Source organism: Rhinoderma darwinii, unplaced genomic scaffold (assembly GCF_050947455.1).
Source record: "Rhinoderma darwinii isolate aRhiDar2 unplaced genomic scaffold, aRhiDar2.hap1 Scaffold_607, whole genome shotgun sequence".
Taxonomy (NCBI): Eukaryota; Metazoa; Chordata; class Amphibia; order Anura; family Rhinodermatidae; genus Rhinoderma; species Rhinoderma darwinii.
The window spans coordinates 107,960-129,163 of record NW_027464162.1 but is presented as its reverse complement, the minus strand read 5'-3'; the positions used below and the strand labels follow the sequence as shown (position 1 = coordinate 129,163).

Here is a 21,204-nt window from a genome sequence, read left to right as displayed (position 1 = left end):
AACAGCAAACAGCCAATAAAGCAGCCCGCCCGCTCGCCTGCCCGCCACAATGGACCTACCTGTGTACACTAGATGGATGTGATGGAATGTACTGTCGTCCCTACATTTCAAGAAGAAGTAAGAATTGCAGTTGCAACAAAGCCTTGCTTGCCTACAAAGAGAGCAGCAATTTGGATTTGTTACTATGTTACCTAGAAGAATAACAAACTGTGCAAGGATGGAGGTTGTAGGAGCAAGGAGAAGTTGTCTGTAAAGTTGGTGGATGCCTATTTTCCATTTTGCAGTCCCTTGTCTCCCTCTTGTGGCCTCCTGGAGGCAACTAGCTGTGCAAAAAAAAGACAGCCTGGCGGCCGGCTGTTGCAGTGTTGCCCTCTCAGGCAACACTGAGTGACTGACTGAGCCTCACCGTCTTATATAAAGTTCAGACGGAACTTTGCACGTGTCATAGTGGAGCCCTCAGGATTCCAGAGCCAGCTTTCTGACATCATAATGGGGCCTCAGAGATAAAAGCCTGGGCCCAGGCAGTGTTGGTCAGTGCTGCTCAGCAGGCAGCACTGGACTGGACTGGATTACAGCTGATACAAGGTGTGAAGGAACAAGGGGTGGCTGTGGGCATGCACTTGCTGCCGCTGCCAGTGTTTATCTGCATGGCAGCAGGGCATTTGGGCGTTGCCAGGAAGGCGTTTTTATGTAGATTCCTCCTCTTTCAGCACTGCATTGTGGTGCAAGCAAAAGAAGCAAATCCTGTCTGGCTTCCTCTCCGGCCTTTATTCACCTCCCGTGTAGCTGTGAGTGTGTGAGCCTGCAGGGCCCCATGGAATTGCCTAGAAGTAGGCTGAATCGCTGCAAGGGCTGAACAGCAGTATCGGGCAGGCTCGGGCAACGCGCGGCCCGTTCGGGTTATCGCTTCTCGGCCTTTTGGCTAAGATCAAGTGTAGTATCTGTTCTTATCAGTTTAATATCTGATACGTCCCCTATCTGGGGACCATATATTAAATGGATTTTTAGAACAGGGAGATGGAAATAGAGCTTGCTCTGTCCACTCCACGCATTGACCTGGTATTGCAGTATTTCCAGGACCGGTGCACCCTTTCCTTATGTGTTGACTAAAAGCAGATTCCAAAAGTGTTTTTTGTCTTTGCTATTGTTTCTGTCTTTCTGAAGGGATCTCCCCTTTTAATCCCATTATTTCAACACCTGTTGGACAATGCATGAGTGATAATGAGCTCATTGATTAAATGCAATTAATGAATAGATTGCCACCTCTTGTTGTGTGTCGTCTGTGTTTCTGTGTTTCCGGCATTTCACATTGGAACACCTCATTCACCTTCCTTGTCTTCTCTCCGCCCTCCCTTTTAGGTAAGTTAAAGAGCTGCACCTGAGCCAGCCACTGATTGATTGATTGATTGATTGATTGATTGATTGATTGATTGATTGATTGATTGATGCAGCACAACAGTCAAATAGTGGAGTGGAGTAGGGGAACAGCAAACAGCCAATAAAGCAGCCCGCCCGCTCGCCTGCCCGCCACAATGGACCTACCTGTGTACACTAGATGGATGTGATGGAATGTACTGTCGTCCCTACATTTCAAGAAGAAGTAAGAATTGCAGTTGCAACAAAGCCTTGCTTGCCTACAAAGAGAGCAGCAATTTGGATTTGTTACTATGTTACCTAGAAGAATAACAAACTGTGCAAGGATGGAGGTTGTAGGAGCAAGGAGAAGTTGTCTGTAAAGTTGGTGGATGCCTATTTTCCATTTTGCAGTCCCTTGTCTCCCTCTTGTGGCCTCCTGGAGGCAACTAGCTGTGCAAAAAAAAGACAGCCTGGCGGCCGGCTGTTGCAGTGTTGCCCTCTCAGGCAACACTGAGTGACTGACTGAGCCTCACCGTCTTATATAAAGTTCAGACGGAACTTTGCACGTGTCATAGTGGAGCCCTCAGGATTCCAGAGCCAGCTTTCTGACATCATAATGGGGCCTCAGAGATAAAAGCCTGGGCCCAGGCAGTGTTGGTCAGTGCTGCTCAGCAGGCAGCACTGGACTGGACTGGATTACAGCTGATACAAGGTGTGAAGGAACAAGGGGTGGCTGTGGGCATGCACTTGCTGCCGCTGCCAGTGTTTATCTGCATGGCAGCAGGGCATTTGGGCGTTGCCAGGAAGGCGTTTTTATGTAGATTCCTCCTCTTTCAGCACTGCATTGTGGTGCAAGCAAAAGAAGCAAATCCTGTCTGGCTTCCTCTCCGGCCTTTATTCACCTCCCGTGTAGCTGTGAGTGTGTGAGCCTGCAGGGCCCCATGGAATTGCCTAGAAGTAGGCTGAATCGCTGCAAGGGCTGAACAGCAGTATCGGGCAGGCTCGGGCAACGCGCGGCCCGTTCGGGTTATCGCTTCTCGGCCTTTTGGCTAAGATCAAGTGTAGTATCTGTTCTTATCAGTTTAATATCTGATACGTCCCCTATCTGGGGACCATATATTAAATGGATTTTTAGAACAGGGAGATGGAAATAGAGCTTGCTCTGTCCACTCCACGCATTGACCTGGTATTGCAGTATTTCCAGGACCGGTGCACCCTTTCCTTATGTGTTGACTAAAAGCAGATTCCAAAAGTGTTTTTTGTCTTTGCTATTGTTTCTGTCTTTCTGAAGGGATCTCCCCTTTTAATCCCATTATTTCAACACCTGTTGGACAATGCATGAGTGATAATGAGCTCATTGATTAAATGCAATTAATGAATAGATTGCCACCTCTTGTTGTGTGTCGTCTGTGTTTCTGTGTTTCCGGCATTTCACATTGGAACACCTCATTCACCTTCCTTGTCTTCTCTCCGCCCTCCCTTTTAGGTAAGTTAAAGAGCTGCACCTGAGCCAGCCACTGATTGATTGATTGATTGATTGATTGATTGATTGATTGATTGATTGATTGATTGATGCAGCACAACAGTCAAATAGTGGAGTGGAGTAGGGGAACAGCAAACAGCCAATAAAGCAGCCCGCCCGCTCGCCTGCCCGCCACAATGGACCTACCTGTGTACACTAGATGGATGTGATGGAATGTACTGTCGTCCCTACATTTCAAGAAGAAGTAAGAATTGCAGTTGCAACAAAGCCTTGCTTGCCTACAAAGAGAGCAGCAATTTGGATTTGTTACTATGTTACCTAGAAGAATAACAAACTGTGCAAGGATGGAGGTTGTAGGAGCAAGGAGAAGTTGTCTGTAAAGTTGGTGGATGCCTATTTTCCATTTTGCAGTCCCTTGTCTCCCTCTTGTGGCCTCCTGGAGGCAACTAGCTGTGCAAAAAAAAGACAGCCTGGCGGCCGGCTGTTGCAGTGTTGCCCTCTCAGGCAACACTGAGTGACTGACTGAGCCTCACCGTCTTATATAAAGTTCAGACGGAACTTTGCACGTGTCATAGTGGAGCCCTCAGGATTCCAGAGCCAGCTTTCTGACATCATAATGGGGCCTCAGAGATAAAAGCCTGGGCCCAGGCAGTGTTGGTCAGTGCTGCTCAGCAGGCAGCACTGGACTGGACTGGATTACAGCTGATACAAGGTGTGAAGGAACAAGGGGTGGCTGTGGGCATGCACTTGCTGCCGCTGCCAGTGTTTATCTGCATGGCAGCAGGGCATTTGGGCGTTGCCAGGAAGGCGTTTTTATGTAGATTCCTCCTCTTTCAGCACTGCATTGTGGTGCAAGCAAAAGAAGCAAATCCTGTCTGGCTTCCTCTCCGGCCTTTATTCACCTCCCGTGTAGCTGTGAGTGTGTGAGCCTGCAGGGCCCCATGGAATTGCCTAGAAGTAGGCTGAATCGCTGCAAGGGCTGAACAGCAGTATCGGGCAGGCTCGGGCAACGCGCGGCCCGTTCGGGTTATCGCTTCTCGGCCTTTTGGCTAAGATCAAGTGTAGTATCTGTTCTTATCAGTTTAATATCTGATACGTCCCCTATCTGGGGACCATATATTAAATGGATTTTTAGAACAGGGAGATGGAAATAGAGCTTGCTCTGTCCACTCCACGCATTGACCTGGTATTGCAGTATTTCCAGGACCGGTGCACCCTTTCCTTATGTGTTGACTAAAAGCAGATTCCAAAAGTGTTTTTTGTCTTTGCTATTGTTTCTGTCTTTCTGAAGGGATCTCCCCTTTTAATCCCATTATTTCAACACCTGTTGGACAATGCATGAGTGATAATGAGCTCATTGATTAAATGCAATTAATGACTAGATTGCCACCTCTTGTTGTGTGTCGTCTGTGTTTCTGTGTTTCCGGCATTTCACATTGGAACACCTCATTCACCTTCCTTGTCTTCTCTCCGCCCTCCCTTTTAGGTAAGTTAAAGAGCTGCACCTGAGCCAGCCACTGATTGATTGATTGATTGATTGATTGATTGATTGATTGATTGATTGATTGATTGATGCAGCACAACAGTCAAATAGTGGAGTGGAGTAGGGGAACAGCAAACAGCCAATAAAGCAGCCCGCCCGCTCGCCTGCCCGCCACAATGGACCTACCTGTGTACACTAGATGGATGTGATGGAATGTACTGTCGTCCCTACATTTCAAGAAGAAGTAAGAATTGCAGTTGCAACAAAGCCTTGCTTGCCTACAAAGAGAGCAGCAATTTGGATTTGTTACTATGTTACCTAGAAGAATAACAAACTGTGCAAGGATGGAGGTTGTAGGAGCAAGGAGAAGTTGTCTGTAAAGTTGGTGGATGCCTATTTTCCATTTTCCAGTCCCTTGTCTCCCTCTTGTGGCCTCCTGGAGGCAACTAGCTGTGCAAAAAAAAGACAGCCTGGCGGCCGGCTGTTGCAGTGTTGCCCTCTCAGGCAACACTGAGTGACTGACTGAGCCTCACCGTCTTATATAAAGTTCAGACGGAACTTTGCACGTGTCATAGTGGAGCCCTCAGGATTCCAGAGCCAGCTTTCTGACATCATAATGGGGCCTCAGAGATAAAAGCCTGGGCCCAGGCAGTGTTGGTCAGTGCTGCTCAGCAGGCAGCACTGGACTGGACTGGATTACAGCTGATACAAGGTGTGAAGGAACAAGGGGTGGCTGTGGGCATGCACTTGCTGCCGCTGCCAGTGTTTATCTGCATGGCAGCAGGGCATTTGGGCGTTGCCAGGAAGGCGTTTTTATGTAGATTCCTCCTCTTTCAGCACTGCATTGTGGTGCAAGCAAAAGAAGCAAATCCTGTCTGGCTTCCTCTCCGGCCTTTATTCACCTCCCGTGTAGCTGTGAGTGTGTGAGCCTGCAGGGCCCCATGGAATTGCCTAGAAGTAGGCTGAATCGCTGCAAGGGCTGAACAGCAGTATCGGGCAGGCTCGGGCAACGCGCGGCCCGTTCGGGTTATCGCTTCTCGGCCTTTTGGCTAAGATCAAGTGTAGTATCTGTTCTTATCAGTTTAATATCTGATACGTCCCCTATCTGGGGACCATATATTAAATGGATTTTTAGAACAGGGAGATGGAAATAGAGCTTGCTCTGTCCACTCCACGCATTGACCTGGTATTGCAGTATTTCCAGGACCGGTGCACCCTTTCCTTATGTGTTGACTAAAAGCAGATTCCAAAAGTGTTTTTTGTCTTTGCTATTGTTTCTGTCTTTCTGAAGGGATCTCCCCTTTTAATCCCATTATTTCAACACCTGTTGGACAATGCATGAGTGATAATGAGCTCATTGATTAAATGCAATTAATGAATAGATTGCCACCTCTTGTTGTGTGTCGTCTGTGTTTCTGTGTTTCCGGCATTTCACATTGGAACACCTCATTCACCTTCCTTGTCTTCTCTCCGCCCTCCCTTTTAGGTAAGTTAAAGAGCTGCACCTGAGCCAGCCACTGATTGATTGATTGATTGATTGATTGATTGATTGATTGATTGATTGATTGATTGATGCAGCACAACAGTCAAATAGTGGAGTGGAGTAGGGGAACAGCAAACAGCCAATAAAGCAGCCCGCCCGCTCGCCTGCCCGCCACAATGGACCTACCTGTGTACACTAGATGGATGTGATGGAATGTACTGTCGTCCCTACATTTCAAGAAGAAGTAAGAATTGCAGTTGCAACAAAGCCTTGCTTGCCTACAAAGAGAGCAGCAATTTGGATTTGTTACTATGTTACCTAGAAGAATAACAAACTGTGCAAGGATGGAGGTTGTAGGAGCAAGGAGAAGTTGTCTGTAAAGTTGGTGGATGCCTATTTTCCATTTTGCAGTCCCTTGTCTCCCTCTTGTGGCCTCCTGGAGGCAACTAGCTGTGCAAAAAAAAGACAGCCTGGCGGCCGGCTGTTGCAGTGTTGCCCTCTCAGGCAACACTGAGTGACTGACTGAGCCTCACCGTCTTATATAAAGTTCAGACGGAACTTTGCACGTGTCATAGTGGAGCCCTCAGGATTCCAGAGCCAGCTTTCTGACATCATAATGGGGCCTCAGAGATAAAAGCCTGGGCCCAGGCAGTGTTGGTCAGTGCTGCTCAGCAGGCAGCACTGGACTGGACTGGATTACAGCTGATACAAGGTGTGAAGGAACAAGGGGTGGCTGTGGGCATGCACTTGCTGCCGCTGCCAGTGTTTATCTGCATGGCAGCAGGGCATTTGGGCGTTGCCAGGAAGGCGTTTTTATGTAGATTCCTCCTCTTTCAGCACTGCATTGTGGTGCAAGCAAAAGAAGCAAATCCTGTCTGGCTTCCTCTCCGGCCTTTATTCACCTCCCGTGTAGCTGTGAGTGTGTGAGCCTGCAGGGCCCCATGGAATTGCCTAGAAGTAGGCTGAATCGCTGCAAGGGCTGAACAGCAGTATCGGGCAGGCTCGGGCAACGCGCGGCCCGTTCGGGTTATCGCTTCTCGGCCTTTTGGCTAAGATCAAGTGTAGTATCTGTTCTTATCAGTTTAATATCTGATACGTCCCCTATCTGGGGACCATATATTAAATGGATTTTTAGAACAGGGAGATGGAAATAGAGCTTGCTCTGTCCACTCCACGCATTGACCTGGTATTGCAGTATTTCCAGGACCGGTGCACCCTTTCCTTATGTGTTGACTAAAAGCAGATTCCAAAAGTGTTTTTTGTCTTTGCTATTGTTTCTGTCTTTCTGAAGGGATCTCCCCTTTTAATCCCATTATTTCAACACCTGTTGGACAATGCATGAGTGATAATGAGCTCATTGATTAAATGCAATTAATGAATAGATTGCCACCTCTTGTTGTGTGTCGTCTGTGTTTCTGTGTTTCCGGCATTTCACATTGGAACACCTCATTCACCTTCCTTGTCTTCTCTCCGCCCTCCCTTTTAGGTAAGTTAAAGAGCTGCACCTGAGCCAGCCACTGATTGATTGATTGATTGATTGATTGATTGATTGATTGATTGATGCAGCACAACAGTCAAATAGTGGAGTGGAGTAGGGGAACAGCAAACAGCCAATAAAGCAGCCCGCCCGCTCGCCTGCCCGCCACAATGGACCTACCTGTGTACACTAGATGGATGTGATGGAATGTACTGTCGTCCCTACATTTCAAGAAGAAGTAAGAATTGCAGTTGCAACAAAGCCTTGCTTGCCTACAAAGAGAGCAGCAATTTGGATTTGTTACTATGTTACCTAGAAGAATAACAAACTGTGCAAGGATGGAGGTTGTAGGAGCAAGGAGAAGTTGTCTGTAAAGTTGGTGGATGCCTATTTTCCATTTTGCAGTCCCTTGTCTCCCTCTTGTGGCCTCCTGGAGGCAACTAGCTGTGCAAAAAAAAGACAGCCTGGCGGCCGGCTGTTGCAGTGTTGCCCTCTCAGGCAACACTGAGTGACTGACTGAGCCTCACCGTCTTATATAAAGTTCAGACGGAACTTTGCACGTGTCATAGTGGAGCCCTCAGGATTCCAGAGCCAGCTTTCTGACATCATAATGGGGCCTCAGAGATAAAAGCCTGGGCCCAGGCAGTGTTGGTCAGTGCTGCTCAGCAGGCAGCACTGGACTGGACTGGATTACAGCTGATACAAGGTGTGAAGGAACAAGGGGTGGCTGTGGGCATGCACTTGCTGCCGCTGCCAGTGTTTATCTGCATGGCAGCAGGGCATTTGGGCGTTGCCAGGAAGGCGTTTTTATGTAGATTCCTCCTCTTTCAGCACTGCATTGTGGTGCAAGCAAAAGAAGCAAATCCTGTCTGGCTTCCTCTCCGGCCTTTATTCACCTCCCGTGTAGCTGTGAGTGTGTGAGCCTGCAGGGCCCCATGGAATTGCCTAGAAGTAGGCTGAATCGCTGCAAGGGCTGAACAGCAGTATCGGGCAGGCTCGGGCAACGCGCGGCCCGTTCGGGTTATCGCTTCTCGGCCTTTTGGCTAAGATCAAGTGTAGTATCTGTTCTTATCAGTTTAATATCTGATACGTCCCCTATCTGGGGACCATATATTAAATGGATTTTTAGAACAGGGAGATGGAAATAGAGCTTGCTCTGTCCACTCCACGCATTGACCTGGTATTGCAGTATTTCCAGGACCGGTGCACCCTTTCCTTATGTGTTGACTAAAAGCAGATTCCAAAAGTGTTTTTTGTCTTTGCTATTGTTTCTGTCTTTCTGAAGGGATCTCCCCTTTTAATCCCATTATTTCAACACCTGTTGGACAATGCATGAGTGATAATGAGCTCATTGATTAAATGCAATTAATGAATAGATTGCCACCTCTTGTTGTGTGTCGTCTGTGTTTCTGTGTTTCCGGCATTTCACATTGGAACACCTCATTCACCTTCCTTGTCTTCTCTCCGCCCTCCCTTTTAGGTAAGTTAAAGAGCTGCACCTGAGCCAGCCACTGATTGATTGATTGATTGATTGATTGATTGATTGATTGATTGATTGATTGATTGATTGATTGATTGATGCAGCACAACAGTCAAATAGTGGAGTGGAGTAGGGGAACAGCAAACAGCCAATAAAGCAGCCCGCCCGCTCGCCTGCCCGCCACAATGGACCTACCTGTGTACACTAGATGGATGTGATGGAATGTACTGTCGTCCCTACATTTCAAGAAGAAGTAAGAATTGCAGTTGCAACAAAGCCTTGCTTGCCTACAAAGAGAGCAGCAATTTGGATTTGTTACTATGTTACCTAGAAGAATAACAAACTGTGCAAGGATGGAGGTTGTAGGAGCAAGGAGAAGTTGTCTGTAAAGTTGGTGGATGCCTATTTTCCATTTTGCAGTCCCTTGTCTCCCTCTTGTGGCCTCCTGGAGGCAACTAGCTGTGCAAAAAAAAGACAGCCTGGCGGCCGGCTGTTGCAGTGTTGCCCTCTCAGGCAACACTGAGTGACTGACTGAGCCTCACCGTCTTATATAAAGTTCAGACGGAACTTTGCACGTGTCATAGTGGAGCCCTCAGGATTCCAGAGCCAGCTTTCTGACATCATAATGGGGCCTCAGAGATAAAAGCCTGGGCCCAGGCAGTGTTGGTCAGTGCTGCTCAGCAGGCAGCACTGGACTGGACTGGATTACAGCTGATACAAGGTGTGAAGGAACAAGGGGTGGCTGTGGGCATGCACTTGCTGCCGCTGCCAGTGTTTATCTGCATGGCAGCAGGGCATTTGGGCGTTGCCAGGAAGGCGTTTTTATGTAGATTCCTCCTCTTTCAGCACTGCATTGTGGTGCAAGCAAAAGAAGCAAATCCTGTCTGGCTTCCTCTCCGGCCTTTATTCACCTCCCGTGTAGCTGTGAGTGTGTGAGCCTGCAGGGCCCCATGGAATTGCCTAGAAGTAGGCTGAATCGCTGCAAGGGCTGAACAGCAGTATCGGGCAGGCTCGGGCAACGCGCGGCCCGTTCGGGTTATCGCTTCTCGGCCTTTTGGCTAAGATCAAGTGTAGTATCTGTTCTTATCAGTTTAATATCTGATACGTCCCCTATCTGGGGACCATATATTAAATGGATTTTTAGAACAGGGAGATGGAAATAGAGCTTGCTCTGTCCACTCCACGCATTGACCTGGTATTGCAGTATTTCCAGGACCGGTGCACCCTTTCCTTATGTGTTGACTAAAAGCAGATTCCAAAAGTGTTTTTTGTCTTTGCTATTGTTTCTGTCTTTCTGAAGGGATCTCCCCTTTTAATCCCATTATTTCAACACCTGTTGGACAATGCATGAGTGATAATGAGCTCATTGATTAAATGCAATTAATGAATAGATTGCCACCTCTTGTTGTGTGTCGTCTGTGTTTCTGTGTTTCCGGCATTTCACGTTGGAACACCTCATTCACCTTCCTTGTCTTCTCTCCGCCCTCCCTTTTAGGTAAGTTAAAGAGCTGCACCTGAGCCAGCCACTGATTGATTGATTGATTGATTGATTGATTGATTGATTGATTGATTGATTGATTGATGCAGCACAACAGTCAAATAGTGGAGTGGAGTAGGGGAACAGCAAACAGCCAATAAAGCAGCCCGCCCGCTCGCCTGCCCGCCACAATGGACCTACCTGTGTACACTAGATGGATGTGATGGAATGTACTGTCGTCCCTACATTTCAAGAAGAAGTAAGAATTGCAGTTGCAACAAAGCCTTGCTTGCCTACAAAGAGAGCAGCAATTTGGATTTGTTACTATGTTACCTAGAAGAATAACAAAATGTGCAAGGATGGAGGTTGTAGGAGCAAGGAGAAGTTGTCTGTAAAGTTGGTGGATGCCTATTTTCCATTTTGCAGTCCCTTGTCTCCCTCTTGTGGCCTCCTGGAGGCAACTAGCTGTGCAAAAAAAAGACAGCCTGGCGGCCGGCTGTTGCAGTGTTGCCCTCTCAGGCAACACTGAGTGACTGACTGAGCCTCACCGTCTTATATAAAGTTCAGACGGAACTTTGCACGTGTCATAGTGGAGCCCTCAGGATTCCAGAGCCAGCTTTCTGACATCATAATGGGGCCTCAGAGATAAAAGCCTGGGCCCAGGCAGTGTTGGTCAGTGCTGCTCAGCAGGCAGCACTGGACTGGACTGGATTACAGCTGATACAAGGTGTGAAGGAACAAGGGGTGGCTGTGGGCATGCACTTGCTGCCGCTGCCAGTGTTTATCTGCATGGCAGCAGGGCATTTGGGCGTTGCCAGGAAGGCATTTTTATGTAGATTCCTCCTATTTCAGCACTGCATTGTGGTGCAAGCAAAAGAAGCAAATCCTGTCTGGCTTCCTCTCCGGCCTTTATTCACCTCCCGTGTAGCTGTGAGTGTGTGAGCCTGCAGGGCCCCATGGAATTGCCTAGAAGTAGGCTGAATCGCTGCAAGGGCTGAACAGCAGTATCGGGCAGGCTCGGGCAACGCGCGGCCCGTTCGGGTTATCGCTTCTCGGCCTTTTGGCTAAGATCAAGTGTAGTATCTGTTCTTATCAGTTTAATATCTGATACGTCCCCTATCTGGGGACCATATATTAAATGGATTTTTAGAACAGGGAGATGGAAATAGAGCTTGCTCTGTCCACTCCACGCATTGACCTGGTATTGCAGTATTTCCAGGACCGGTGCACCCTTTCCTTATGTGTTGACTAAAAGCAGATTCCAAAAGTGTTTTTTGTCTTTGCTATTGTTTCTGTCTTTCTGAAGGGATCTCCCCTTTTAATCCCATTATTTCAACACCTGTTGGACAATGCATGAGTGATAATGAGCTCATTGATTAAATGCAATTAATGAATAGATTGCCACCTCTTGTTGTGTGTCGTCTGTGTTTCTGTGTTTCCGGCATTTCACATTGGAACACCTCATTCACCTTCCTTGTCTTCTCTCCGCCCTCCCTTTTAGGTAAGTTAAAGAGCTGCACCTGAGCCAGCCATTGATTGATTGATTGATTGATTGATTGATTGATTGATTGATTGATTGATTGATTGATGCAGCACAACAGTCAAATAGTGGAGTGGAGTAGGGGAACAGCAAACAGCCAATAAAGCAGCCCGCCCGCTCGCCTGCCCGCCACAATGGACCTACCTGTGTACACTAGATGGATGTGATGGAATGTACTGTCGTCCCTACATTTCAAGAAGAAGTAAGAATTGCAGTTGCAACAAAGCCTTGCTTGCCTACAAAGAGAGCAGCAATTTGGATTTGTTACTATGTTACCTAGAAGAATAACAAACTGTGCAAGGATGGAGGTTGTAGGAGCAAGGAGAAGTTGTCTGTAAAGTTGGTGGATGCCTATTTTCCATTTTGCAGTCCCTTGTCTCCCTCTTGTGGCCTCCTGGAGGCAACTAGCTGTGCAAAAAAAAGACAGCCTGGCGGCCGGCTGTTGCAGTGTTGCCCTCTCAGGCAACACTGAGTGACTGACTGAGCCTCACCGTCTTATATAAAGTTCAGACGGAACTTTGCACGTGTCATAGTGGAGCCCTCAGGATTCCAGAGCCAGCTTTCTGACATCATAATGGGGCCTCAGAGATAAAAGCCTGGGCCCAGGCAGTGTTGGTCAGTGCTGCTCAGCAGGCAGCACTGGACTGGACTGGATTACAGCTGATACAAGGTGTGAAGGAACAAGGGGTGGCTGTGGGCATGCACTTGCTGCCGCTGCCAGTGTTTATCTGCATGGCAGCAGGGCATTTGGGCGTTGCCAGGAAGGCGTTTTTATGTAGATTCCTCCTCTTTCAGCACTGCATTGTGGTGCAAGCAAAAGAAGCAAATCCTGTCTGGCTTCCTCTCCGGCCTTTATTCACCTCCCGTGTAGCTGTGAGTGTGTGAGCCTGCAGGGCCCCATGGAATTGCCTAGAAGTAGGCTGAATCGCTGCAAGGGCTGAACAGCAGTATCGGGCAGGCTCGGGCAACGCGCGGCCCGTTCGGGTTATCGCTTCTCGGCCTTTTGGCTAAGATCAAGTGTAGTATCTGTTCTTATCAGTTTAATATCTGATACGTCCCCTATCTGGGGACCATATATTAAATGGATTTTTAGAACAGGGAGATGGAAATAGAGCTTGCTCTGTCCACTCCACGCATTGACCTGGTATTGCAGTATTTCCAGGACCGGTGCACCCTTTCCTTATGTGTTGACTAAAAGCAGATTCCAAAAGTGTTTTTTGTCTTTGCTATTGTTTCTGTCTTTCTGAAGGGATCTCCCCTTTTAATCCCATTATTTCAACACCTGTTGGACAATGCATGAGTGATAATGAGCTCATTGATTAAATGCAATTAATGAATAGATTGCCACCTCTTGTTGTGTGTCGTCTGTGTTTCTGTGTTTCCGGCATTTCACATTGGAACACCTCATTCACCTTCCTTGTCTTCTCTCCGCCCTCCCTTTTAGGTAAGTTAAAGAGCTGCACCTGAGCCAGCCATTGATTGATTGATTGATTGATTGATTGATTGATTGATTGATTGATTGATTGATTGATTGATTGATTGATGCAGCACAACAGTCAAATAGTGGAGTGGAGTAGGGGAACAGCAAACAGCCAATAAAGCAGCCCGCCCGCTCGCCTGCCCGCCACAATGGACCTACCTGTGTACACTAGATGGATGTGATGGAATGTACTGTCGTCCCTACATTTCAAGAAGAAGTAAGAATTGCAGTTGCAACAAAGCCTTGCTTGCCTACAAAGAGAGCAGCAATTTGGATTTGTTACTATGTTACCTAGAAGAATAACAAACTGTGCAAGGATGGAGGTTGTAGGAGCAAGGAGAAGTTGTCTGTAAAGTTGGTGGATGCCTATTTTCCATTTTGCAGTCCCTTGTCTCCCTCTTGTGGCCTCCTGGAGGCAACTAGCTGTGCAAAAAAAAGACAGCCTGGCGGCCGGCTGTTGCAGTGTTGCCCTCTCAGGCAACACTGAGTGACTGACTGAGCCTCACCGTCTTATATAAAGTTCAGACGGAACTTTGCACGTGTCATAGTGGAGCCCTCAGGATTCCAGAGCCAGCTTTCTGACATCATAATGGGGCCTCAGAGATAAAAGCCTGGGCCCAGGCAGTGTTGGTCAGTGCTGCTCAACAGGCAGCACTGGACTGGACTGGATTACAGCTGATACAAGGTGTGAAGGAACAAGGGGTGGCTGTGGGCATGCACTTGCTGCCGCTGCCAGTTTTTATCTGCATGGCAGCAGGGCATTTGGGCGTTGCCAGGAAGGCGTTTTTATGTAGATTCCTCCTCTTTCAGCACTGCATTGTGGTGCAAGCAAAAGAAGCAAATCCTGTCTGGCTTCCTCTCCGGCCTTTATTCACCTCCCGTGTAGCTGTGAGTGTGTGAGCCTGCAGGGCCCCATGGAATTGCCTAGAAGTAGGCTGAATCGCTGCAAGGGCTGAACAGCAGTATCGGGCAGGCTCGGGCAACGCGCGGCCCGTTCGGGTTATCGCTTCTCGGCCTTTTGGCTAAGATCAAGTGTAGTATCTGTTCTTATCAGTTTAATATCTGATACGTCCCCTATCTGGGGACCATATATTAAATGGATTTTTAGAACAGGGAGATGGAAATAGAGCTTGCTCTGTCCACTCCACGCATTGACCTGGTATTGCAGTATTTCCAGGACCGGTGCACCCTTTCCTTATGTGTTGACTAAAAGCAGATTCCAAAAGTGTTTTTTGTCTTTGCTATTGTTTCTGTCTTTCTGAAGGGATCTCCCCTTTTTATCCCATTATTTCAACACCTGTTGGACAATGCATGAGTGATAATGAGCTCATTGATTAAATGCAATTAATGAATAGATTGCCACCTCTTGTTGTGTGTCGTCTGTGTTTCTGTGTTTCCGGCATTTCACATTGGAACACCTCATTCACCTTCCTTGTCTTCTCTCCGCCCTCCCTTTTAGGTAAGTTAAAGAGCTGCACCTGAGCCAGCCACTGATTGATTGATTGATTGATTGATTGATTGATTGATTGATTGATTGATGCAGCACAACAGTCAAATAGTGGAGTGGAGTAGGGGAACAGCAAACAGCCAATAAAGCAGCCCGCCCGCTCGCCTGCCCGCCACAATGGACCTACCTGTGTACACTAGATGGATGTGATGGAATGTACTGTCGTCCCTACATTTCAAGAAGAAGTAAGAATTGCAGTTGCAACAAAGCCTTGCTTGCCTACAAAGAGAGCAGCAATTTGGATTTGTTACTATGTTACCTAGAAGAATAACAAACTGTGCAAGGATGGAGGTTGTAGGAGCAAGGAGAAGTTGTCTGTAAAGTTGGTGGATGCCTATTTTCCATTTTGCAGTCCCTTGTCTCCCTCTTGTGGCCTCCTGGAGGCAACTAGCTGTGCAAAAAAAAGACAGCCTGGCGGCCGGCTGTTGCAGTGTTGCCCTCTCAGGCAACACTGAGTGACTGACTGAGCCTCACCGTCTTATATAAAGTTCAGACGGAACTTTGCACGTGTCATAGTGGAGCCCTCAGGATTCCAGAGCCAGCTTTCTGACATCATAATGGGGCCTCAGAGATAAAAGCCTGGGCCCAGGCAGTGTTGGTCAGTGCTGCTCAGCAGGCAGCACTGGACTGGACTGGATTACAGCTGATACAAGGTGTGAAGGAACAAGGGGTGGCTGTGGGCATGCACTTGCTGCCGCTGCCAGTTTTTATCTGCATGGCAGCAGGGCATTTGGGCGTTGCCAGGAAGGCGTTTTTATGTAGATTCCTCCTCTTTCAGCACTGCATTGTGGTGCAAGCAAAAGAAGCAAATCCTGTCTGGCTTCCTCTCCGGCCTTTATTCACCTCCCGTGTAGCTGTGAGTGTGTGAGCCTGCAGGGCCCCATGGAATTGCCTAGAAGTAGGCTGAATCGCTGCAAGGGCTGAACAGCAGTATCGGGCAGGCTCGGGCAACGCGCGGCCCGTTCGGGTTATCGCTTCTCGGCCTTTTGGCTAAGATCAAGTGTAGTATCTGTTCTTATCAGTTTAATATCTGATACGTCCCCTATCTGGGGACCATATATTAAATGGATTTTTAGAACAGGGAGATGGAAATAGAGCTTGCTCTGTCCACTCCACGCATTGACCTGGTATTGCAGTATTTCCAGGACCGGTGCACCCTTTCCTTATGTGTTGACTAAAAGCAGATTCCAAAAGTGTTTTTTGTCTTTGCTATTGTTTCTGTCTTTCTGAAGGGATCTCCCCTTTTTATCCCATTATTTCAACACCTGTTGGACAATGCATGAGTGATAATGAGCTCATTGATTAAATGCAATTAATGAATAGATTGCCACCTCTTGTTGTGTGTCGTCTGTGTTTCTGTGTTTCCGGCATTTCACATTGGAACACCTCATTCACCTTCCTTGTCTTCTCTCCGCCCTCCCTTTTAGGTAAGTTAAAGAGCTGCACCTGAGCCAGCCACTGATTGATTGATTGATTGATTGATTGATTGATTGATTGATTGATTGATTGATTGATGCAGCACAACAGTCAAATAGTGGAGTGGAGTAGGGGAACAGCAAACAGCCAATAAAGCAGCCCGCCCGCTCGCCTGCCCGCCACAATGGACCTACCTGTGTACACTAGATGGATGTGATGGAATGTACTGTCGTCCCTACATTTCAAGAAGAAGTAAGAATTGCAGTTGCAACAAAGCCTTGCTTGCCTACAAAGAGAGCAGCAATTTGGATTTGTTACTATGTTACCTAGAAGAATAACAAACTGTGCAAGGATGGAGGTTGTAGGAGCAAGGAGAAGTTGTCTGTAAAGTTGGTGGATGCCTATTTTCCATTTTGCAGTCCCTTGTCTCCCTCTTGTGGCCTCCTGGAGGCAACTAGCTGTGCAAAAAAAAGACAGCCTGGCGGCCGGCTGTTGCAGTGTTGCCCTCTCAGGCAACACTGAGTGACTGACTGAGCCTCACCGTCTTATATAAAGTTCAGACGGAACTTTGCACGTGTCATAGTGGAGCCCTCAGGATTCCAGAGCCAGCTTTCTGACATCATAATGGGGCCTCAGAGATAAAAGCCTGGGCCCAGGCAGTGTTGGTCAGTGCTGCTCAGCAGGCAGCACTGGACTGGACTGGATTACAGCTGATACAAGGTGTGAAGGAACAAGGGGTGGCTGTGGGCATGCACTTGCTGCCGCTGCCAGTGTTTATCTGCATGGCAGCAGGGCATTTGGGCGTTGCCAGGAAGGCGTTTTTATGTAGATTCCTCCTCTTTCAGCACTGCATTGTGGTGCAAGCAAAAGAAGCAAATCCTGTCTGGCTTCCTCTCCGGCCTTTATTCACCTCCCGTGTAGCTGTGAATGTGTGAGCCTGCAGGGCCCCATGGAATTGCCTAGAAGTAGGCTGAATCGCTGCAAGGGCTGAACAGCAGTATCGGGCAGGCTCGGGCAACGCGCGGCCCGTTCGGGTTATCGCTTCTCGGCCTTTTGGCTAAGATCAAGTGTAGTATCTGTTCTTATCAGTTTAATATCTGATACGTCCCCTATCTGGGGACCATATATTAAATGGATTTTTAGAACAGGGAGATGGAAATAGAGCTTGCTCTGTCCACTCCACGCATTGACCTGGTATTGCAGTATTTCCAGGACCGGTGCACCCTTTCCTTATGTGTTGACTAAAAGCAGATTCCAAAAGTGTTTTTTGTCTTTGCTATTGTTTCTGTCTTTCTGAAGGGATCTCCCCTTTTAATCCCATTATTTCAACACCTGTTGGACAATGCATGAGTGATAATGAGCTCATTGATTAAATGCAATTAATGAATAGATTGCCACCTCTTGTTGTGTGTCGTCTGTGTTTCTGTGTTTCCGGCATTTCACATTGGAACACCTCATTCACCTTCCTTGTCTTCTCTCCGCCCTCCCTTTTAGGTAAGTTAAAGAGCTGCACCTGAGCCAGCCACTGATTGATTGATTGATTGATTGATTGATTGATTGATTGATTGATTGATTGATTGATTGATTGATGCAGCACAACAGTCAAATAGTGGAGTGGAGTAGGGGAACAGCAAACAGCCAATAAAGCAGCCCGCCCGCTCGCCTGCCCGCCACAATGGACCTACCTGTGTACACTAGATGGATGTGATGGAATGTACTGTCGTCCCTACATTTCAAGAAGAAGTAAGAATTGCAGTTGCAACAAAGCCTTGCTTGCCTACAAAGAGAGCAGCAATTTGGATTTGTTACTATGTTACCTAGAAGAATAACAAACTGTGCAAGGATGGAGGTTGTAGGAGCAAGGAGAAGTTGTCTGTAAAGTTGGTGGATGCCTATTTTCCATTTTGCAGTCCCTTGTCTCCCTCTTGTGGCCTCCTGGAGGCAACTAGCTGTGCAAAAAAAAGACAGCCTGGCGGCCGGCTGTTGCAGTGTTGCCCTCTCAGGCAACACTGAGTGACTGACTGAGCCTCACCGTCTTATATAAAGTTCAGACGGAACTTTGCACGTTTCATAGTGGAGCCCTCAGGATTCCAGAGCCAGCTTTCTGACATCATAATGGGGCCTCAGAGATAAAAGCCTGGGCCCAGGCAGTGTTGGTCAGTGCTGCTCAGCAGGCAGCACTGGACTGGACTGGATTACAGCTGATACAAGGTGTGAAGGAACAAGGGGTGGCTGTGGGCATGCACTTGCTGCCGCTGCCAGTGTTTATCTGCATGGCAGCAGGGCATTTGGGCGTTGCCAGGAAGGCGTTTTTATGTAGATTCCTCCTCTTTCAGCACTGCATTGTGGTGCAAGCAAAAGAAGCAAATCCTGTCTGGCTTCCTCTCCGGCCTTTATTCACCTCCCGTGTAGCTGTGAGTGTGTGAGCCTGCAGGGCCCCATGGAATTGCCTAGAAGTAGGCTGAATCGCTGCAAGGGCTGAACAGCAGTATCGGGCAGGCTCGGGCAACGCGCGGCCCGTTCGGGTTATCGCTTCTCGGCCTTTTGGCTAAGATCAAGTGTAGTATCTGTTCTTATCAGTTTAATATCTGATACGTCCCCTATCTGGGGACCATATATTAAATGGATTTTTAGAACAGGGAGATGGAAATAGAGCTTGCTCTGTCCACTCCACGCATTGACCTGGTATTGCAGTATTTCCAGGACCGGTGCACCCTTTCCTTATGTGTTGACTAAAAGCAGATTCCAAAAGTGTTTTTTGTCTTTGCTATTGTTTCTGTCTTTCTGAAGGGATCTCCCCTTTTAATCCCATTATTTCAACACCTGTTGGACAATGCATGAGTGATAATGAGCTCATTGATTAAATGCAATTAATGAATAGATTGCCACCTCTTGTTGTGTGTCGTCTGTGTTTCTGTGTTTCCGGCATTTCACATTGGAACACCTCATTCACCTTCCTTGTCTTCTCTCCGCCCTCCCTTTTAGGTAAGTTAAAGAGCTGCACCTGAGCCAGCCATTGATTGATTGATTGATTGATTGATTGATTGATTGATTGATTGATTGATTGATTGATTGATGCAGCACAACAGTCAAATAGTGGAGTGGAGTAGGGGAACAGCAAACAGCCAATAAAGCAGCCCGCCCGCTCGCCTGCCCGCCACAATGGACCTACCTGTGTACACTAGATGGATGTGATGGAATGTACTGTCGTCCCTACATTTCAAGAAGAAGTAAGAATTGCAGTTGCAACAAAGCCTTGCTTGCCTACAAAGAGAGCAGCAATTTGGATTTGTTACTATGTTACCTAGAAGAATAACAAACTGTGCAAGGATGGAGGTTGTAGGAGCAAGGAGAAGTTGTCTGTAAAGTTGGTGGATGCCTATTTTCCATTTTGCAGTCCCTTGTCTCCCTCTTGTGGCCTCCTGGAGGCAACTAGCTGTGCAAAAAAAAGACAGCCTGGCGGCCGGCTGTTGCAGTGTTGCCCTCTCAGGCAACACTGAGTGACTGACTGAGCCTCACCGTCTTATATAAAGTTCAGACGGAACTTTGCACGTGTCATAGTGGAGCCCTCAGGATTCCAGAGCCAGCTTTCTGACATCATAATGGGGCCTCAGAGATAAAAGCCTGGGCCCAGGCAGTGTTGGTCAGTGCTGCTCAGCAGGCAGCACTGGACTGGACTGGATTACAGCTGATACAAGGTGTGAAGGAACAAGGGGTGGCTGTGGGCATGCACTTGCTGCCGCTGCCAGTGTTTATCTGCATGGCAGCAGGGCATTTGGGCGTTGCCAGGAAGGCGTTTTTATGTAGATTCCTCCTCTTTCAGCACTGCATTGTGGTGCAAGCAAAAGAAGCAAATCCTGTCTGGCTTCCTCTCCGGCCTTTATTCACCTCCCGTGTAGCTGTGAGTGTGTGAGCCTGCAGGGCCCCATGGAATTGCCTAGAAGTAGGCTGAATCGCTGCAAGGGCTGAACAGCAGTATCGGGCAGGCTCGGGCAACGCGCGGCCCGTTCGGGTTATCGCTTCTCGGCCTTTTGGCTAAGATCAAGTGTAGTATCTGTTCTTATCAGTTTAATATCTGATACGTCCCCTATCTGGGGACCATATATTAAATGGATTTTTAGAACAGGGAGATGGAAATAGAGCTTGCTCTGTCCACTCCACGCATTGACCTGGTATTGCAGTATTTCCAGGACCGGTGCACCCTTTCCTTATGTGTTGACTAAAAGCAGATTCCAAAAGTGTTTTTTGTCTTTGCTATTGTTTCTGTCTTTCTGAAGGGATCTCCCCTTTTAATCCCATTATTTCAACACCTGTTGGACAATGCATGAGTGATAATGAGCTCATTGATTAAATGCAATTAATGAATAGATTGCCACCTCTTGTTGTGTGTCGTCTGTGTTTCTGTGTTTCCGGCATTTCACATTGGAACACCTCATTCACCTTCCTTGTCTTCTCTCCGCCCTCCCTTTTAGGTAAGTTAAAGAGCTGCACCTGAGCCAGCCACTGATTGATTGATTGATTGATTGATTGATTGATTGATTGATTGATTGATGCAGCACAACAGTCAAATAGTGGAGTGGAGTAGGGGAACAGCAAACAGCCAATAAAGCAGCCCGCCCGCTCGCCTGCCCGCCACAATGGACCTACCTGTGTACACTAGATGGATGTGATGGAATGTACTGTCGTCCCTACATTTCAAGAAGAAGTAAGAATTGCAGTTGCAACAAAGCCTTGCTTGCCTACAAAGAGAGCAGCAATTTGGATTTGTTACTATGTTACCTAGAAGAATAACAAACTGTGCAAGGATGGAGGTTGTAGGAGCAAGGAGAAGTTGTCTGTAAAGTTGGTGGATGCCTATTTTCCATTTTGCAGTCCCTTGTCTCCCTCTTGTGGCCTCCTGGAGGCAACTAGCTGTGCAAAAAAAAGACAGCCTGGCGGCCGGCTGTTGCAGTGTTGCCCTCTCAGGCAACACTGAGTGACTGACTGAGCCTCACCGTCTTATATAAAGTTCAGACGGAACTT

The 21,204-nt window shown here is 47.7% G+C and overlaps 14 non-coding genes across 14 annotated transcripts; all 14 read left to right on the top strand.

Annotated features, from left to right (window-relative positions):
* Positions 1 to 902: 902 nt before the first annotated feature.
* On the top strand, positions 903 to 1,093 carry LOC142725484 (U2 spliceosomal RNA). Its single transcript, XR_012876557.1, has one exon. It is a non-coding gene; the product is annotated as a U2 spliceosomal RNA (small nuclear RNA).
* Positions 1,094 to 2,385: 1,292 nt separating this feature from the next.
* LOC142725483 (U2 spliceosomal RNA) lies at positions 2,386 to 2,576 on the top strand. Its single transcript, XR_012876556.1, has one exon. It is a non-coding gene; the product is annotated as a U2 spliceosomal RNA (small nuclear RNA).
* A 1,292-nt stretch (positions 2,577 to 3,868) lies between these two features.
* Positions 3,869 to 4,059, top strand: LOC142725481 (U2 spliceosomal RNA). The gene has a single exon (XR_012876554.1). It is a non-coding gene; the product is annotated as a U2 spliceosomal RNA (small nuclear RNA).
* Positions 4,060 to 5,351: 1,292 nt separating this feature from the next.
* On the top strand, positions 5,352 to 5,542 carry LOC142725480 (U2 spliceosomal RNA). Its single transcript, XR_012876553.1, has one exon. It is a non-coding gene; the product is annotated as a U2 spliceosomal RNA (small nuclear RNA).
* A 1,292-nt stretch (positions 5,543 to 6,834) lies between these two features.
* Positions 6,835 to 7,025, top strand: LOC142725479 (U2 spliceosomal RNA). Its single transcript, XR_012876552.1, has one exon. It is a non-coding gene; the product is annotated as a U2 spliceosomal RNA (small nuclear RNA).
* A 1,280-nt stretch (positions 7,026 to 8,305) lies between these two features.
* LOC142725477 (U2 spliceosomal RNA) lies at positions 8,306 to 8,496 on the top strand. Its single transcript, XR_012876551.1, has one exon. It is a non-coding gene; the product is annotated as a U2 spliceosomal RNA (small nuclear RNA).
* A 1,304-nt stretch (positions 8,497 to 9,800) lies between these two features.
* Positions 9,801 to 9,991, top strand: LOC142725476 (U2 spliceosomal RNA). Its single transcript, XR_012876550.1, has one exon. It is a non-coding gene; the product is annotated as a U2 spliceosomal RNA (small nuclear RNA).
* Positions 9,992 to 11,283: 1,292 nt separating this feature from the next.
* Positions 11,284 to 11,474, top strand: LOC142725475 (U2 spliceosomal RNA). Its single transcript, XR_012876549.1, has one exon. It is a non-coding gene; the product is annotated as a U2 spliceosomal RNA (small nuclear RNA).
* Positions 11,475 to 12,766: 1,292 nt separating this feature from the next.
* LOC142725474 (U2 spliceosomal RNA) lies at positions 12,767 to 12,957 on the top strand. The gene has a single exon (XR_012876548.1). It is a non-coding gene; the product is annotated as a U2 spliceosomal RNA (small nuclear RNA).
* Positions 12,958 to 14,261: 1,304 nt separating this feature from the next.
* LOC142725473 (U2 spliceosomal RNA) lies at positions 14,262 to 14,452 on the top strand. Its single transcript, XR_012876547.1, has one exon. It is a non-coding gene; the product is annotated as a U2 spliceosomal RNA (small nuclear RNA).
* A 1,284-nt stretch (positions 14,453 to 15,736) lies between these two features.
* On the top strand, positions 15,737 to 15,927 carry LOC142725472 (U2 spliceosomal RNA). Its single transcript, XR_012876546.1, has one exon. It is a non-coding gene; the product is annotated as a U2 spliceosomal RNA (small nuclear RNA).
* A 1,292-nt stretch (positions 15,928 to 17,219) lies between these two features.
* LOC142725471 (U2 spliceosomal RNA) lies at positions 17,220 to 17,410 on the top strand. Its single transcript, XR_012876545.1, has one exon. It is a non-coding gene; the product is annotated as a U2 spliceosomal RNA (small nuclear RNA).
* Positions 17,411 to 18,710: 1,300 nt separating this feature from the next.
* LOC142725469 (U2 spliceosomal RNA) lies at positions 18,711 to 18,901 on the top strand. The gene has a single exon (XR_012876543.1). It is a non-coding gene; the product is annotated as a U2 spliceosomal RNA (small nuclear RNA).
* A 1,296-nt stretch (positions 18,902 to 20,197) lies between these two features.
* On the top strand, positions 20,198 to 20,388 carry LOC142725468 (U2 spliceosomal RNA). Its single transcript, XR_012876542.1, has one exon. It is a non-coding gene; the product is annotated as a U2 spliceosomal RNA (small nuclear RNA).
* Positions 20,389 to 21,204: the final 816 nt, after the last annotated feature.